We start from the raw sequence: 14685 nt of genomic DNA, 5'->3' as shown, positions 1-14685 counted from the left end.
CAATGGTGGTCCTCTCCTTGGTTTTTGAATTTTTGTCCACATATGCCTTATACTATTTGCATACCCTGAGTGAGGGCACTTACACCAGCAGCTGCAGCTGGGAGCTCTGCCCTTGGCATTTGCTACTCTGGGGTCAGCCGCAAGTGTCAGCCAGCAAACCGGGGGAACAGGCTTTGCTCTGCTGAGCAGCATGGTGAGGAGGCCGCTTAAGGAACTACGCACGTGAATCACTGCACGTGATTCCTCTGACCTGGGAGGCGAGCCTGGAAAACATCCTCTCACCTCCAAGAAGAAATACCCGCCGCGCCAAAAAAATCTTGTCACTTAAAGCAGAAGTCTTTAAGAGAGTATGTTCCTTATCCTTCTCAAGGTTCTAGTCTTCTACGTCCTGATATTTTCCCTGCAGATACAGTAACAAAAATGGAGGATCCGTTGCTCAGTTATCTAGAAGCTGAATCTGCAGCACTGTGGAGAATTTCATGTTTCTAACGGTGCTGAATGTCACTGTCTTGGCCTTTATTGAATTTGCTGTTTGAACCTGGCAGCTTCTGGTGTACAGTGCCTTTGGGATATGGGAAGGCCGGAGATTACTGCCAAGCGATCACAGCCCTCCCCGTGGATCTTGTTACCTTACAGAAAATCCATTCGGGAGTTACAAGTTGTTCTTATTTGCTTTTTGATCATTTAATAACTTTATGTGAAGAATGAGTACCCCAAGTGCTGCTCTAGGTTTCTGTTAAAAAATGACCCTCCGAAATACTTGTTTTTCTGTGATACTGTTTTCCCAACTGGGAAGAAATGTTTTTATGAGTCAATCCCTTTTCTCCTTCAATTTGTGACATAATTGGTACCTTGTTAGTATTCTCATGAAGACATGTGTGTTGCACAAATACTACCCTCCATGCCTCCTTTATTTTTCTCTACATCAGTTGTCAACATCTGGTGTTTAGTATGCCTGTCTCTTACCTCCCACCTCTGCTAAAATATAAGAACCATGAGAGCAGACATTTCTTGGGATGGGGGGTCGGGGTGGGATCTTTATGTTTCAGTGTTGAATCCCCTGAGCCTAGAACAGTGTCTGACACATAGTAAGTGCTCAAAAAAAAAATATTTGAATAAGTGAAGACACAGTTTTAAGTTAGAGTTAACAATATTACATTTTCACTCATATGGGAGAGGAGGATCTGTTTGCTTTTCCCTTTATATCAATTCATTCCCTATGTAAATACCAGAGCTTTCTAGATGGATCCAAGGCTCCCTTTCCTTTGTTGCATCAGCACTGACAAAGATGGTACTTTTCAGTGCTGGGCTCTCACAGGTGCCCACTATTGGTTATCCAGGTGTTGTTGCCTGGAAACATGAAATCAGACCCTGACCTGCCTGCAACTAAATAAGAACGCCCAGTGATGCTATGAAATATGAAGGCTGGATAGACAGAGAGGGGTCTCCCTTCCAACGCTTTGGTACTTCAAATACAATATTAATACATGACATTTTCTCAAGCTGTATCCTGTTTTGTAATGTTTTGAAACACTCACAAAATAGGCCTTGGGCTTCCCTGGTGGCGCAGTGGTTGAGAGTCTGCCTGCTAGTGCAGGGGACACGGGTTCGAGCCCTGGTCTGGGAGGATCCCACATGCCGCGGAGCGGCTGGGCCCGTGAGCCACAATTGCTGAGCCTGCGCGTCTGGAGCCTGTGCCCCGCGACGGGAGGGGCCGCGATAGGGAGAGGCCCGCGCACCGCGATGAAGAGCGGTCCCCGCACCGCGATGAAGAGTGGCCCCCGCTTGCCGCAACTGGAGAAAGCCCTCGCACGAACCGAAGACCCAACACAGCCAAAAATAAATAAATAAATAAATAAATAAATAAGAAAATCCTAAAAAAAAAAAAAAAAAAAAAATAGGCCTTGAACTTAGGCAAAAGTCCTACAGTCTGCACTTTCTGGGAACTGGTTTTAATTCAGTCCTCTGCTCCACAGCAATATTTTTAGCGTGCCTCTCTGAAATTAGTTATGTCATTGACAAATTTCTGGTACAAATACTCTACTGCTTTCATCTTTAAAGAAACACAGATTTATTTTTCAGTAACTAACATCCAAGCTATATAGAGCTTTCTTCCCTCTGAAGTCTATTTAAGTCTGACAGTGCAATGAACCTTTACTTTTGTTCTAACTTGAAAATTTGGGGTGGGCTGGGTGAAGGAAGAAGGAGTAAGGCTTCTATCCACCCTCCCTCCCTTTTATAATCAGTTCATTCCAGGAGAGTAAAACACGGGCGAGACTGCTTTTCTCAGTGTTTTTCTGTGTGACCTTGAATACATCCCTTTATCTCATTGAGCAGCAGTTTTCATCTGTAAAATGAACATCCTCGTCCGTCTCTGAAATTCTGTGACTTAGTCCCATCAGCAGTACTGGTAATATAGGCATTAAAAAGCCAATGATGGATTAACTGTTGAAGATATGCAAGTGACTTTAGGCAGGTGGGAATCTACTTGGCAATTTCATTATGCCTTTTTATAAAAACACTTTTATGTTTTTTCTTTTTAGTTTGATCTTAAAAGCCATCTTCTAGATTTGAAGTTTTTACTTTAATGAACAAAAAATTCAAAAGGGGGACTTCCCTGGTGGTGCAGTGGTTAAGAATCCGCCTGCCAATGCAGGGGACATGGGTTCGAGCCCTGGTCCGGGAAGATCCCACGTGCTGCAAAGCAACTAAGTCCGTGCACCACAACTACCTAGCCTGTGCTCTAGAGCCCGCGAGCCACAACTACTGAAGCCCACGTGCCACAGCTACTGAAGCTCACGCGCCTAGAGCCCGTGCTCCACAACAAGAGAAGCCACCGCAATGAGAAGCCCGCGCACCGCAACGAAGAGTAGCCCCCGCTCACCACAACTAGAGAAAGCTCGCGCACAGCAACGAAGACCCAACGCAGCCAAAAATAAGTAAATTAAAAAAAAAAAAAAAGTTCAGGAGGGGAAAACATTCAAGAATGTCTCCATATGTAATTATTTAGGTATGAAAGAAAGATAAGGAGCTTCATAAATGTGGCCACAAAGTAACGTTTTTCTCCCCCTACATGGGAGGAGATCAGAATCATGTAATTAGGGGTTGGTTCTGGCCCAGAATGAGTGCAAGATGTTGATAAATGCCCTAAAGACTGTCAGTTAATCTTAAATTACTGCAAAGACTTACCTATAAATGGCTGTAATTTTGAGGCTACTCCAGGGCACCCATGAACAGGATGGATGCTCTGGCCCACTTGAGGAGGAGCCTAGGTAAGATGGCCTATAGCTTGTGCAAGTAATATACCAAGATTCAGACCCTTTCCCTTGGAGGGATCGAGGCAGTTAATGGTTTTCTAATGGTAACTAAGCCAAGCAAGGAAACATTAAATTTAGCATTTTATTTATTTAATAAAAATCCTTTAGGGGACTTCCCAGGCGGTCCAGTGGTTAAGACTCCATGCTTCCACTGCAGGACGTATGGGTTCAATCCCTGTTGGGGGAAATAAGATTCCGCGTGCTGTGTGGCGCAGCCAAAAAAAAAAAAAAAAAAATTTAGGTTTTTGACATTTAGGTCTGAAAGACGTTCTTAAAACAGCTCCAGTTTCACCTAATACAGCAAGCCCCAAATGGTCCTGGCAATGTATATTCTAGAGCACAATGTCCCTATATTATATGAAAGGATGCTTCGATAACATAAATCCTCTGATCTTTATTTGTGTATATCTCTGGAAGGTATATTCTCTGAGCTTAAGTTCTACAACTTTTTAGCCTATCAATTGAGTCTTATTCTTGAGCACCATACTTTGCATTTTTACAAACTGTTTTTTGTAATTAATGTGTCGGTACAATGTGATATCAAGTAGTCCCCCCTGCCCCCCAGTTAACAATGCATGCATTAGTTATTTTGGTGAAAACTGATATATGCTGGATTGAATTAATTGAATGAACTGGTTGCTTTAATGTGTCTTAAACCGGACATGCAGTATTTAGACTGACACCAAGTACCAGGAAGTTATCCTGCTGTATTAGTTTGCTCGGGCTGCCATAATAATATATCACAGAATGGGTGGCTTGAATATCAGAAATTTATTTTCTCACCAAGATCTAGGTGCCCTCAGGTTTAGTTTCTCTGAGGCCTCTTCTTGGCTTGTGGATGCCGGCTTCTCGCTGTGTCCACAAGCCTCTTCTTGGCTTGTGGATGCCGGCTTCTCGCTGTGTCCTCACTGTGTCCTCACCACTGGACCGCCAGGGAATTCCCATGACCTTGGAGTTTATGCAATAAATTTTGGTGAGCAGGACTATGTTTTCCGGAGGGATTAGAAGTAAGTTCTGTCATCCAGAATTTGGCCTTCCCTCTGTGTGTGCCCATCCCTGGTGTCTCTGTGTGTCCTAATCCCCTTCTATAAGGCACCAGTCGGAGTGGATTCGGGTCCACCCTTACAGTCTCATTTTAACTTAGTCACCTCTTTAGAAACTTTCTCTCCAAATACAGCTACGTTCTTATGTGCTGGGGCTTAGAGCTTCAACATACAAATTTGGAGAGGATGCAGTTCAGCCCGGGACACCTGCCTTTATGATTGTCAGCTGGAAAGCCAGGTTTGGGACCAGGAAGCCTCCGTGGGAAGGAACGCTGAGGCTGTCTACGCCAGGCTCCTGCCCCCACTCAGAAGGCTCTTGTGCTTAAACACGGGAAGGTTTGGGGAGTTTCTCCATAAAAGGAAACCAGTTATTCCACTGGAGTGAGAATATGCCTCCTCCAGCTGCTCCCTGCTTCTGGTGCTGCCTTCTGGGACTACATAGAACAAACTCACCTCCCTTTTCCACATCGCGGCCCTCTAAGTATTTGAAAACATTTATCGTGTCTTTCCTTTCATCTTTTCTCTTCTGAGCAGAACCGCCCCAGAGAAGACAAGCTGTCTCACATTCAAAGAAAAATGCCAGGGCTGATATATATATTTCAGATATGGATGTGCTTGATGGAAGCTTGCCAAGCATAACGGGGTTTTAATTTCAATATTCCCACTTTTAAAGAAGCGTTTATTTCTCAGACTCTTTAAAACACGAGAACAGCTTAGTTTGCTTTAAACCAAGGATTACGTACTGAAAGAATTGATTGGAGGAGAGAAGTAAATTGATTCATAAGTATATAAAGGAGTTCCCCTATCAAGGATGTTGCTAAAGGAACTATTGCCAAATAGAATGAAGACGATAGAAGAAAATATCCATGCACGTTGGTATTTCTAACACTGGAATCCTTAGTCACCCTTTTGGTACTTCACCCAACATGATCATAAGCAGATGACAGCCTTTACATGATAACAGTAGCTAGAGATAAGAATAAGAGAAATCCCACTTTTCAAGTCATTGTTAGCTGTAAATAAAGTGGAAGGTCGAAAAGGTCTCCTTAGCAGAGCCACGGTTTGCCCCTAAGCAGCCTCTTGCAGAGCCCCCGGGATTCACCTCAAGCTCTGTGGCCTCACTTAGTAAGCTCAGTGTACGGAAATGTGATGTCTTCCTCACGCGTGTCAAATCTTGGCCCTGACCGTTCCCCCAGTTGTGTTAATTTCTTTTCTTTTCTTTTTTTTTTAAATGGTAGGTTTCTGCTTTTAAGATTTATTTATTTTTTTATTGATTGATTGATTGGTCACTATGTTGGGTCTTCGTTTCTGTGCTAGGGCTTTCTCTAGTTGCGGCAAGCGGGGGCCACTCTTCATCGCGGTGCGCGGGCCTCTCACTATCGTGGCCTCTCTTGTTGCGAAGCACAGGCTCCAGACGCGCAGGCTCAGTAGTTGTGGCTCACGGGCCTAGTTGCTCCGTGGCATGTGGGATCTTCCCGGACCAGGGGTCGAACCCGTGTCCCCTGCATTAGCAGGCAGATTCTCAACCACTGCGCCACCAGGGAAGCCCCAGTTGTGTTAATTTCTGATCAGTGTTCTAACACAGTAGGATTCTATCAATGTCATCTTGATAAATGTATTACTATTGGTTGGTATCTGATGCTATTCTGATCTTAATCCCTCAGATAGCTCATTATCTCACGGAGTTCGGAAGATCTAACAATGATGGATCTTCATGTGAATCCACTTATTCAACATGCTGGGTTCGTGTGACCTCTTTCCGTCTAGAAACTCATGCACTTCATTTGTAGGAAGTTATGTCTTCCATTTCCCTCTTTTTCTTTGCTCTCTTTTCGAGATTACTATTATTCAGATTTCAGAACTTCTAGAATGGTTCTAAGTAAAACTTTTTTTTCCTCTAGTTTGTATCTCTTTACTCTTGGAGAACGTCCTCGAGAATAGATTTCATCTTGTCACTATATTTTTAATTTCTAAGAACTGATTTTTTTGTTCTAAACATTCATTCTTTTTTTTTTTTTTGGACTGTGCTGAGTGGCTTGCGGGATCTTAGTTCCCCGACCAGGGAGATTGAACCTGGGCCCTCAGCAGTGAAAGCTGGGAGTCCTAACCACTGGACCGCCAGGGAATTCCCATGACCTTGGAGTTTATGCAATAAATTTTGGTGAGCAGGACTACGTTTTCTGGAGGGATTAGAAGTAAATTCTGTCATCCAGAATTTGGTCTTTGTCTAGGCAGTGAATTCTACCTTGACTTTAAAAAAAGATGTACTTTTAACGATCACACTCTAGATTTGTAGAAAAGCTGTCTTTACAAGTAAATTTTAATTCACGTGACTACAGGTCAAATAAATTTATTACTCCTGCAAGTGTAAATTTTTGCTTTGCAATTATTTTTGAAGCCAGTCTAAATATACTAGCTGACCTTTTAAGTAAAAAAAAAAAAAGAAAAGTTACTTTAAGCACTTTATCCATTGTGTATGATTACAGTAAAAGTTGCTGGGAAAATAATAGATTCGCTCAAATTAAGAGATAATGAAAGAGACAGATGTACCAATTAAATCTATCGATGGCAATTTAATTCCTTGCCACTTAGAGACCAGCAGGAACTCATGTGTAGTCAAACCAAGTTAGGTTCATTTAGCCTGCTGCACCAAGGGAGGATTCTAGCATGGGTGGCTCAGTAATGGAGTAATGTGGGAGGTGGGAGGACTTTATTATAGGATTTGGGCTTATGCTGGATGATTCTGAGACAACAAAGGAGTCATCTCTAGATTGGATGCTGAAGTAAGGGCAGTTCTGTGATTGGATAGCTTGGTTGTTTCTGTCCAGGAGGCAAGGAGATGGAAGCAGGGCTAGAATTGTCATTGCAGGGGACTTCCCTGGCGGTCCAGTGGTTAAGACTCCGTGCTTCCAATGCAGGGGGTGCAGGTTGTACCCCTGGTCGGGGAACTAAGATCCCACATGAATTGTCATTGGGAAATGAGTTAGCATAAAGGAGGGATGTTCAGTTATTTTTGTAGTTTTAGAAGTTGTGCTCTGGCCATATGTGGCTGTTGAGCCCTTGGAATGTGGCTGATCCTATTTGAGATGTGTTCTACATGTGAAATAGTACAAAAAAGGAATGTAAAATATTTCCCTAATAATTTTTCTTATTGAGTACCTATTGACGTAACTGGACATACTGGGTTTGATAAAATATATTAAAATTAACCTCAAGTGTTTATTTTTATTCTTTTTAATGTGACTACCGGAAAATTTAAAGTTGGGAATTCCCTGGCAGTCCAGTGGTTAGGATTTGGCGCTTTCACTGCCCGGGAGGCAACTAAGATCCTGCAAGTCATGCTGGGCGCCCAAAAAAAGAAAGAAAATTTGAAGTCTTGCATGTGGCTTGCTGACGGGCTCACATCACAATTCAGATGGGCAGCTGTGGAATGTCAGTGGGTCTTGGGTAGGCAATTATCATTATTTCTTCCCAGCGTGAACCTTCAGCTGGCCCCTCGCTCCCACTCCTTTTGAGAAGGACTTCAGGCAAATCAAAGATTGTCTCATTCTCTTCTGAAAAATCGAGAGGGAGCCTCAGGTTAATTACTTTTAGTGCAAGATGATGCTTCTCTTATTAGGATGCATTTCTGAGAAACTGATGATAAAAGGCATTCTTGCTCTTTATAGAAGTATTTTTCAAAGGACTTTTTAAAATGAGGCTTAACTATATTTAAAGCAGTATTTCTCAACCTTCTTTTCATTACCGCTGCCCTGCCCCACTGAGTCTTTTCAGACATTTTTTTCCCTAACGGCACCCACCCCCCACCTAAAATTTTAATAGAAGAGATGTACTGTATATCAGTTTATGTAATATCTATATCTATCTAAATATGTATGTATGTATATATATACATACACACACACACACACACACATATATATATATATAAAATCTGTGCTTCATATATAAAGAGTAAGATGAACCATGAACTAATTTTTACCCCATGGGGGAATGTATGGTTTAAAGTAAGCATAATAGCTAACATTTATTATGCTTTTAGAATACACTCAGTAGTGCTGAGGCTAACCTTTATTTGCACCTCAGAATAACATTAGCATGGGTGGTGTATTTATTCTCCCGTCAGTTGAAGCCCAGAGATTTAAAAGAATATTTTACCCCGGCCACATTGCTATCAGAAGAACCAGAACTACAACTAGTTTTTCAACACTTTGGAATCTTCTTTAGACTAAACCAAAGATGAGAGTTCAGAGTCCTAAGAGGAATAGAAGAGTTGAACACAAGGCACTCAGGAAAGAATTTGAAATCTATGCAAATACTTGACCAAATTTGGTAATGAAACACCTTTTTGCTTATTTCCTAATTTTTAAAAGATCACACTTTGACTTTAATCTGCTTTCAGCTTGCTAGTTTATATAGTCCATGATTGGGAGTTGATCATGGTTTAGACTGCCTTGCATTTTTAATGGAAAATCGGAGGTATTGCTCTAAGGTTCAAAGTCCGGCAGTGCTGGACCACCCCGTGCAACCCCAAGCTGGATGTCAAATGTGCCTGCATTCTAACCGTGAAAGTAACAGAGGTTGTTGTAGAAGATGTGTAAAGTGTAGGAAAATATCAGGGCAGAAATTGCCCATAATTCCACTATGGTTGGCTTTTGTTAGTTTTCTTTCTGGGCTGTTTTTTTCCTCACCCTCACGTATGTGCAGATATATATGCATTTTAGAAAGCAAAGCTAAAATTATATTGAATATATAGTTTATATACTGAACAAAGAGGTGTGTGGCTTTCTCTATCAATGTAAGCATTTCTCCATGTCATTAATTGTTGCAAACATGTTGTTTTGCCAGATAGTCCAATGAAGAGTTAAATGTACTATTTTCCTAGTATTGGGACACTTAGGTTCTTTAAATATTATATGTCCCAAGCAGTTAAATTTTCATACGTAAATCTATACTTTCATTTGGTATAGCTAATAAAAGCAGAATTGCCAAAACAAAAAATATAAAAACATGTGAACTCAATAAGAAGAGAAATAAACTTATTCTTCATCACTTTTATTACTTGGATTGAGTTTTTTAATAATTTTCCCCTTGCCTGGTTTTTTTTTTCTTTTTTTTTTTTTTTTTGGATAAATTATCTTGTTAAGTGACTTTTAAATCCCCCTTAGCTTTTCTATTGTATTACAATAGTCCCTTTGAGGAGCTAGTCTTCAGATTGTTTGTCTTGAGGATTTTGAATCAAAATAACCATGTCTACACAAACATGTCCAACTCAACTGGACCGCAAAATCCAATTAGCTGGTATTTGTCTGTGTTCATAGCAGAGCAGCAGAGACTTGAAAATACACTGAGCCCAGGAGAACCTGCCCAATGCATTTAATTCAGTGTATATATTCATCTTCTTCATGGTTATTAGTTTGCAGCAGCTTCTAACTCAACCTGAGATTATCTCTGAAGCATTTTAAAGGAGTGACAGTGCATAGATGCTCCTTTAGATCTCACCTGCCCTTTCCAGCCAGAGGAAAAATGACCTCACTGGGTTTGGGTTTATCTTCCTCCGAGCGTAAAACTGGGGTGAAAAGAAAACGGAAGGATGGGGTGATGGGCGGGGGCTGGATTTGGTGTGAGTCCAAGTCGACAGTTCCCTGATGATGCTCAATTTTGGGTTAAATACTCACGCCTCCTTGGAAGAAGTTAATGAGGGCTTCCCTGGTGGCGCAATGGTTGAGAATCTGCCTGCTAATGCGGGGGACACGGGTTCGAGCCCTGGTCTGGGAAGATCCCACATGCCGCGGAGCAACTAAGCCCGTGAGCCACAACTACTGAGCCTGCACGTCTGGAGCCTGTGCTCTGCAACAAGAGAGGCCATGACAGTGAGAGGCCCACGCACCGCGATGAAGAGTGGCCCTCGCTTGCCACAACTAGAGAAATCCCTCGCACAGAAACGAAGACCCAACATAGCCATAAATAAATAAATTAAATAAATAAATGTGAAACCTTTAAAAAAAAAAGAAGAAGAAGTTAATGAACATCGTGTCAGTGCTGACCCTGGTGTCTTGGTCCTTGTCTTTATTGCAGCGTTTCGTCCACTAGTCCAGCCTCCCCTGACTGCCAGGCTTCCTCAGCTCTCATCCTGAGTTACCACTTTGTGAGTTGTGTCCGACTGTTTCCACTGTTTCCATCTCCTAATCCTCTCCACTTTGGGCTTCTGATGCCATTTTCTCCTTGATGGCCGCTAATCTCTGTCCACTGTCAGAGCCCTTCTTCAGATTCCTCTTCCTCAGGGTTCCAGACCTTTGACTTCACCTGCCTCATGCCATTCCGATGATCTCAGAGATGCACGTGGCTGCTGCTGCCTTCCTTCGTCCAACAGTGGGTGCTGTAACTTTTGACTCCTTCCTCTCCTTGGTCACCACGGTTTCCATCAATTTTATTTCTAGAGCATCTTCCTCCTTGTCATTACTGCCTGGTTACTTTTTCTAAATCACAGTTCAAATTTTGTGCTACCAACTGCTCTAAAACCTCCATTGGTTCCCTGCAGCCTCCAGAACTCATACAAAATTCTTTTTTTTTTTCTTAAAAAAACAGCTTTAATGAAATATTCACATACCATGCAATTGATCCATTTAAAGTATAATGTCTGGGACTTCCCTGGTGGCGCAGTGGTTAAGAATCCGCCTGCCAATGCAGGGGACACGGGTTCGAGCCCTGGTCCGGGAAGATCCCACATGCCGTGGAGCAACTAAGCCCGTGCGCCACAACTACTGAGCCTGCAAGCCACAACTGTTGAGCCCACGTGTCACAACTACTGATGCCTGAGCACCTAGAGCCCGTGCTTCACAACAAGAGAAGCCACCACAATGAGAAGCCCGCGCACCGCATCGAAGAGTAACCCTCGCTCGCCGCAACTAGAAAAAGCCTGCATGCAGCAATGAAGACCCAGTGCAGCCAAAAAAAAAAAAAAAAAAAGTATACATGTCAGTGGTTTATAGTATATTCACAGAATTGTACCACCATCACCACAATCAATTTTAGCACATTTTCATTTCCTCATAAAGAACCCCCTTACCTGTTAGCAGTCTTTCCAGCTCTTCGGTTCTGAGTAACCGCTAGTGCACTCTATGTCTTTATCGATTTGCCTGTTCCTAATGGAATTAAATAATATGTCACTGTGTGCTCTTTTGTGACTAGCTTCTTTCACTTAGCAATATTTTTTCAGTGGTTCTCCATGTTATAACCTGTATAAGTAGTTCATTTCTTTTTGTTACTGAATAATGTTCCATTGGAAAGATAAACCAGATTTTATTCTTCCATGCATCAGTTGATGGACATTTGGGTTGCTTCTACTTTTATGCCTGCTATGAATAATGCTGCTACCAATATTCTTGTACAAGTTTTTGTGTGGACGTAGGTTTTCACTTTTCTTGGGTATATATCTAGGAGTGGAATTGCTGGGTCATACGGTAAATCTATGTTTAACATTTTGAGGAATCGCCAGACTGTTTTCCAAAGCAGCTGCACCTTTTACATTCCCAGTACCAACGTATGAGGGTCCAGTTTCTCCTTTCTTTGTTATATTGTCTGTCTTTTTGATTACAGCCATCCTAGTGAGTGTGAACTGATATCTCATCGTGGGGTTTGATTTGCATTTTCCTAATGGCTCACGATGTTGCGCATCTTTTCACGTGCTCCTCAGCCATTTGTGTTATCTGCCTTAGAGGAACGTCTACTCAGATCCTTCATCCTTTCTTTTTCTGACCATGCCGCACAGCTTGTGGGATCTTAGTTCCCTGACCAGGAATTGAACCCGGGCCATGGCAGTAAAAGCGCTGAGTCCTAACCACTGGACCGCTGAGGAATTCCTGATCCATTTTTAAACTGGGTTATTTGTTACAAAGTTCTTAAGATGTCATTCAAAGCCCTTCATAACCTGGCCTCCAATGTAATCTTTCTTGTCTCATTTCCAGTTATCACCTCTGTCCCTCCCTTCTCCTGGTCTCCCCAAGTAGACTCTGAGCCTGTAGCTATAAAGAACTCACTTATATTCCCTAAATGTTGTGTTCCGGCATGCCTTTCCACATGCTGTTCCCTCTATGGGACTGCCTTCCTCTGGGCCTCAGGTAGGGCTATCCCCTCGCATCCCCCATCCTTTCAGAGGCTAGCAGAGATGTTACCTGAGGTGGGTTAAACTGGAGCGTGCCTACTTCTTCCTTTGGGTGTGTCTACCACCCAAGACTGAGCTCCCCGAGGTGTCAAGGACGGTATCCAATTGTATCCCTAGGGGCTTAGCATAATTAACGTGGAGCAAGAACTTGGTAAATATTTGTTGAATGAACCATGAAGTTTTGGGAAAACACTTTTTTGTCATCCACCCATTTATGATATTGGTAAACATTTCCCCATCATTTTTGCTTTGGTGATGACGTCTTCCTCTAAAAATTCTGATGTAACAAAAACAAGCAAACAGGGAATGAAAGTAGTAACCAAAGAAAGTTGCCTGCATTGTACACTGACCTGAAGTCTGATCTTTACTCCAGCTTTTATCCTGATGACCTTTCTTTGTAAATCCAAGACACACAGCGGCTTATCGGGCAGCCGTACCACCTGCCCTGTCCTTGATTAGTCTTCAAGGTGGATGGAGGTCAAAGGAGGACTGTCTGCTAAGAGAGGAAACAACTTGCCACGTGATCCCTTGCTCTGCCTCCTGGTGTTTTTTTTTTAAATTTTTATTTATTTATGGCTGTGTTGGGTCTTCGTCTCTGTGCGAGGGCCCTCCCTAGTTGCGGCAAGCGGGGGCCACCCCTCACCGCGGTGCGCGGGCCTCTCACTATCGCCGCCTCTCTTGCTGCGGAGCACAGGCTCCAGACGCGCAGGCTCAGTAATTGTGGCTCACGGGCCCAGCTGCTCCGCGGCATGTGGGATCTTCCCAGACTAGGGCTCGAACCCGTGTCCCCTGCATTGGCAGGCAGACTCTCAACCACTGCGCCACCAGGGAAGCCCTGGACCTTGCATTTGTAACTAGTGATGTTTCTTCCATTCAGCTCAGGCGAACAGCTGATGCTTGTCCTATTGTTAGAATTTGGACTTTTAGAAAGGAAAGGAGCCGGTGACACAGCCAAGCAAGGTGAGAATCAACAGATGCACCGAGAGCTTGAATATGTGTATTTGAGGTGGCACCGGATGATAGCCATCTGCGGTCCCCAACTGCTGGTGCTGAGAAATGATGCAGAGCTGGGAGGTCAGATCCTGGAGGTAGCCCAGGCCGATACACACGCTTGGGAAGGCTGTAGACCACTCATTTAATGTAGAGTGGTCTACATTAAATGCAGCCTTCAGGGTCGGCTTTATCCATGATTCGCACAGCTAGGGCTCTCGAGGGTTGGGGGTGAGGTGGCGGAAGAGAGGAATGTGGAGCTGCCCGGACCCCTTAACTCTATGGACTGCACAGGGGCCATTAGCTCCAGCAACGTTTCACACACACCAGACCCTCACTGTAATTGAAGCAATTTGTGAACCAAAGTGAAGACTCTGCTAGGGAAGATAAAGGTTAGGAAACTGCTAAGTGGCTCACTCTGGGAATCAGCTCCCAGGCCTCAGGACAAGGCACATCACTCCCTGTTCCCACTTGGACGTATGGCCAGGCTGGGTGTTCGCCGGAACATGAGGGAAATCCAATCTATGGAGGCTGAAGCTGATTTCTGTAACAAGGTCTGGTTGCCAGCAACGGTGCCGCCTTAACCTTGCTCGGTGTAGGCCTGATAGGGTGCGTAGCGCCCCCTGGTGGCCAGAGGGAGCAACTACGTGCCATGCCAGCCAACACGTCTGTCCTCATTAGCATTTTCTTTTCTTTTCTTTTCTTTTTTTTTAAATTCTTGGCCGCGTTGGGTCTTCATTGCTGCTCGCGGGCCTTCTCTAGTTGCAGCAAGTGGGGACTACTCTTCGTTGCGGTGCTTAGGCTTCTCATTGCGGTGGCTTCTCTTATTGCGGAGCAGGGGGCTCTAGGCGAGCTGGCTTCAATAGTGTGGCTCGCGGGCTCTAGAGTGCAGGCTCAGTAGTTGTGGCGCACGGGCTTTGTTGCTCCACGGCATGTGGGATCTTCCCAGACCAGGGCTCGAACCCGTGTCCCCTGCATTGGCAGGCGGATTCTTAACCACTGCGCCACCAGGGAAGCCCTTATTAGCCTTTCTTGATAATTCTGTTCCCCTCCCCCCTCCTCTTTCCTGTGCCCACTCTGGTCCACTCCAAGCCCCCCACCTTCCTCCCTGCCCCCGAGCAATGATGAACAAAATCTTCACTGCCTGAAGAAAAGAAGCAATAGTAAAACC

At 43.8% G+C, this 14685-nt stretch overlaps 1 protein-coding gene across 1 annotated transcript in view; it reads left to right on the top strand.

Annotated features, from left to right (window-relative positions):
* The window catches only part of AKAP12 (A-kinase anchoring protein 12), a 101577-nt gene that overhangs the window by 60552 nt on the left and 26340 nt on the right, over positions 1 to 14685 (top strand). The gene's annotated exons all lie outside the window — the stretch shown is intronic.

Source organism: Balaenoptera acutorostrata, chromosome 14 (assembly GCF_949987535.1).
Source record: "Balaenoptera acutorostrata chromosome 14, mBalAcu1.1, whole genome shotgun sequence".
Lineage (NCBI taxonomy): Eukaryota > Metazoa > Chordata > Mammalia > Artiodactyla > Balaenopteridae > Balaenoptera > Balaenoptera acutorostrata.
Note: the sequence above shows the minus strand (reverse complement) of the source record. Positions and strands in the feature narration are given on the sequence as shown.